Here is a 5,358-nt window from a genome sequence, read left to right as displayed (position 1 = left end):
CGGTTTTGTCATTAAAAAATGCAGCTCGAGGGGGAAGGTATATAAATTGTAGCAAAAATGAAGTTACTTTCTATAAAATCCAGTTTTCCTTTTTTGCTGCTCCTTACATATGCTTTTTCCTGATAGAAAAATGGCATATTTATTACATTAAACATAATTTTTTTTTTAAGTTGAATGTAACTCCAACACTGTAGAAAAAAGCATTAACTTGTTGCATATCCTTCAAGCCTTGTCCTAATGATGGAGCTTTGTTGGGACAGGTATGCATGTTATACTGTTGTGTAGTCTTGTTTTTTAAAACTGTGTAACCAAGGGAAGAAGTACAGAGTCAGGTGTTTTAACTGCTCTCCTGAGTTCCAACATAAAGCCATGCAAAAAAAAAAAATTTGACCAGCCCCAGTGTTGGTGGAAAGAGGTTTCTCTGGGTTTTGCTATCTAATGTTGCAGGGAATCCTGTCTATCTGCTTATTTCCTAAGGACAAGAAGTGTTGGGGGCATGCTGGGCAAGACCTGCAGGGTAACAATAGATAGCAAATAACCATACTACCATCTAAGGGGCCACAGTTTCATGGTCCTTCAACGAGGGCCAGCTTTCCCTCACCAAGCAGCGCAATCCATGTTTATCTATTGCAAGTCTATTATAATAGCTACTGTTTGTATACTGTGTACTAGGTATTTCAGAGGCTAGTCCTCAAAACCTGGGCATCCCAGTCACTGAAGTTTTAAAGTCTACACTACAAATAGCAATTAAGCACTAAATAACTTCGTCTCTCTCTCTGTGTGTGTGTGTGTGTGTGGTGTGTACTTTAGCATTGTGTTTGCCTGTTCCTCTTTCCTAAATACTCATATTTGTGGTGTTTGTTGCTTTTTTAAAATAAAATGTTGTTATTAAGGATCTTAACCATTTGCCAACATTCAAATATTTTCCCAGTTTGTAATTACTTTTTTTTTTTAAAGATTTTATTTATTTATTTGACAGAGCACAAGTACCAGAGAGGCAGGCAGAGAGAAAGGAAGCAGGCTCCCTGCTGAGCAGAGAGCCCCATGTGGGGCTCAATCCCAGGACCCTGGGATCATGACTGGAGCCGAAGGCAATCACTTAACTGACTGAGCCACCCAGGCGCCCTACTTTTCATTTTTTTAAACTGTTCAGAGTCCATCTCTTGTGGCTCTTCTTATGTTCTCTTAATGCATGTGAATATATACTCATCTAGGATATGGCCCCCCATTGAGAAGTAAAGATACGTTAGTGTTCTGTGTACAAAAGGGAATCTCTTAAAAAATTAATGGTTTTTAAAAATAAGAATGGGAAAACTTTTATTCTTCTACCCCAAAATAGTACCCAATGATCATGATAGAGGAGCTAACAGTCTGCTCTAAGTCCGTTTTATAATAAAGATTGGAAATTTTCTGTAGTATCACTTTTCTGCAAAGATGGAGTGTTTTTTAAAATGGCTCAACTGGCTATAGTTTGCAGGCCTTGAGGTTGCATTTTTGGGTGTGGGGCAAAGCATAAAACAACACTGACTACTTCATGATATCATATCTAATCATAGGTGCACACAGTTGATAGATATATCTAGTAATCACCTAAAATCCTCAGGACAGGGACTAGTTTGGCTTCTCTATTTAACAAAGTATTGATTTTTATATTTAATTTTCATGACCATTATTTTAAAAAATGATTACTCACTGGAGAATATAACCAGTGACCTCTGACACTGGCTGTAGCAACTTTACAAGATGGGTCTTCTGAGGCAAGAAAAAAGCAGAAATAAACTCTTGGGACTTCATCAAGATAAAAAGCTGCACAGTGAAGGAAAAAAAACTAACAGGCACCCTGGGGAATGGAAGACGGTATTTGCAAATAACATCTGATGAGGGGTTTGTATACAAAATATGTAAATAACTTAAAAGACTGAACACTCCAGAAACAATCCGGTTAAAAAGTGGGCAGAAGACATGAACAGATATTTTCCCAAAGAAGACTTACAGATGGCCAATAGACACATGAAAAGATGCTCAACATCACTCATCTTGAGGGAAATATAAATCAAAACTCACACCTGTCAGAATAACTAAAAATAGCAATACAAAAAACAACAGGTGTTGATAAAGATGTGGAGAAAGGGGAACCCTCTTGCACTGTTGTAAAGATGTGGAGAAAGGGGAATCCTTTTGCACTGTTGGTGGGAATGCAAACTAGTGTAGCCACTGTGGAAAATAGTATGGAGTTTCCTCAAAGGTAAAAGAAGAAGAACTACCCCGCAAACCAGCAATCACACTCCTAGCTATTTGCCCAAAGAATACAAAAGGACTGATTGGAAGAGATACATGCACTCGATATTAACAGCAGCAGCAGCAACAATAGCCAAACTATCTATGGAAAGACCCCGAGTGTCCATTGATGAGTGGGTAAGGAAGATGTGGTATATATAATGGATATTACTCAACCATCAAAAAAATGAAATTTGCTGTTACCAACAATGTGTATGGAGCTAGAGGGTATTGTCCTAAATGAAATATGTCAGAGAAAGACAAATACCATATGATTTCACTTGTAGGTGGAATTTAAGAAACAAAACAGATGAACACAAGAAAAACAGACACAAACCAGGAGATAGTTAACTGTAGGAAACAAACTGAGGGTTGCTGGAGGGGAGGTGGGTAGGGGACTGACTAGGTGGAGGATGGGCATTAGGGAGGGCACTTATTCTGATGAGCACTGGGTGTTGTATGTAAGTGATGAATCACTAAATTCACCTGAAACCAATATTACACTGTATGTTAACCAACTGAAATTTAAATAAAAACTTGAAAAAATAAAAATAAAAATATCTACTGACTTTAGCAATCAATAATGGACCTCTGGAGTCCAGTTCTTCATGAACATTGGTTAAGTCTGAGCAATGATTAACTTCCATAGGTAAAATCCCTAATATGTACTCGATTTTTGTTGTCCTTGATTTCTCATCAAAAAGCGCAATATAGCTCTTTTAGAAATGGCTATCAAGAGTTACTTTTAAAAAGACCAAAAAATCAACTTTAGCAGTTGCCAATGACTCACCTTTATCAGGAGTGTTCAATATTTCTGACATTATCACTTGTCAACTTCTACCCAGACTGTTGTCTTGCCTGTAGTATTTGCTGTGCGGAAATAACTCACTATCTATATGTAATCAGCACAAAACAACCACGTCATACTTCCCTGGAGAGATTGAGTCCTGATTCAGTGATATTTGGAGAGAGAGATTCACTTCCCCAAAGAACTGAGGATCTTGGATTTGGGGAAGCTCTTGTAGGGGCTAGGGTGATGGGGACATGTCCCTTTTGCCATTGTGGCTAGCTCTGGCAAATGTGCAATGGTTTTCTCTCAGGGGTCTAGCCTTGGCTACTTCCTAAAAGACAACATGTCAAAATTAGTTATTTTTGAGTCTGTATTTGCATGTGTTTTGTAAATAATATGAACATGTGTGACATATTTGAAAGCTTTAGAATAATTAGCTGTTCCAGTCTCTAGTGGTTTTATTTTCTCAGATTTGTCACATGGTGTGGGTCCCTTAACAATTCTTATTCTACTTAAGGACAGGTGGCACTATGATATAGTGGAAAGAGCACCTTTTGGGGTAAAAAAAGATTTGGTTTCCCGTCCAAGTATCCAATCCGTGCCTCCCTCAGCCCCCTCCCCAAGTACACTATGGTTTTTAGACAGATCACCCAACTTTCCTGAATCTCCCATTTCCTCATCCAAAGTGACATCACATACCCTCGGCAGAGTCTCTGAAGTTGTGCATCCTCAGTGGTACGTTTTCTGAACCTCAGCCTCACTGATAATTGGGGCAGGATAATACTGTGTCATGGGGGTCTGACCTGTGCCTTGTGTAATGTTCAACAGCATCTCTCAACCACTAGATGCCACTAGATGCCCCTTTGTGACAACCAAAACTGACCCCTGCCCCTTGAGATCCACTCTAGTAAAAGTGACAACTTCAAAATCATACATAAAGGGAAGGTCGGAAATTGACACCTAGCTGCCTCGGAGTGTCCCAGAACTCTGCGAGGTGCTCCTACTCTGGCTTCACCGTCCTCCGAGGGGGTGTGTATCGCCCAGTTTACAGGTGAAGAAATGGAGCGGGGAGACAATGTGACCAGGTTGCAATGTTAACAGAGCTTAGATCTGACTGACTCTAAAGCCTGTGTTCTATGGCAGTAGAGTGAATAACCTGAGCATTTACTCAGGTGTAAAAGTTGGTCAGCACTGTCAAAATACACTTTTATCATCATTGCAAATGCTTCATGAGAGGACTCAGAATCCTGTTTTTTGAAACTGTCTGTTGAATTCAACCATATTACAATTTGCTGTTTTTTTCACCAGGCTGTACATCACTTTGTAAACTCATGTTTATATGAAACACCAAAGCTTTTCTTGACCAAACACAGCCTCTTAATCCAGTATTTTCTATTCTTTCTTTCTTTCTTTCTTTCTTTCTTTCTTTCTTTCTTTCTTTCTTTTTTTTTAAAGATTTCTATTTATTTATTTGACAGAGAGAGCACAAGTAGGCAGAGCAGCAGGCAGAGGGGGAGGGAGAAGCAGACTCTCTGCTGAGCAGGGAGCCCGATGCAGGGCTCGATCCCAGGACTCTGCCCCTCCTCCCACTCCTTCTCTCAATCTCTCTCTCAAATAAATAAAAATCTTAAAAAAAAAAAAAGAGAGAGAGAGAGAAATGGAGAGGGGGCCAGGGATTAAGCAAAATATCAACGTATTAAAAAAAGTCAAGATGAGTATTGGTTCTTTTAGACAACTGCAGTTGTTTTTCATGCTTTTGTTAGGCTATTGCAATTATTCATTAAAAAACATAACAAAACAAAAAACAAAAACCAAGTTTGCCCTTCCATTAAACTCCAGCCTGGAAACTGTGATTTGCAACACTGGCCCAACTTACATTGTCTCAGAGGCTTAAAAAACAAACAAACACACGAAAAACCACTTGCCCTCAGAAGTTCTGATTTAATTGGTCTGGGATGGCACCTGGGCATCAGGATTTTTAAGCCTTTCCAGATGAGGCTAAGGTGCAGGCTCAAGAGCCACTGAGCTACTGTTGACTGGGTATGTGGCATCTTTCCGCCCTAAGAGTTTCTAAGTTTCATTTTCTGAGCATTGATACTCTGTTCTGCAAACTGACAAGACGCTCATCCATCTCCCTTTTCCTGCATGCAGCTTTTCTCATGGGCTACGGATGTTCAGTTCTCACTTTGCAGGAGAGGAATTTGGGGATGGATGTGAGATGGTGGCTGCGCCTTTCCATAGGTCTGTGTATGTCATTTTCATGGCTTCTGTTTTCATCACTGAAGGCTTCA

The sequence above is a fragment of the Mustela putorius genome, unplaced genomic scaffold (genome assembly GCF_011764305.1).
Source record: "Mustela putorius furo isolate JIRA1106 unplaced genomic scaffold, ASM1176430v1.1 tig00003942_pilon_pilon_pilon, whole genome shotgun sequence".
In the NCBI taxonomy this organism is placed as follows: domain Eukaryota; kingdom Metazoa; phylum Chordata; class Mammalia; order Carnivora; family Mustelidae; genus Mustela; species Mustela putorius.
This window is presented reverse-complemented; position numbering follows the sequence as displayed.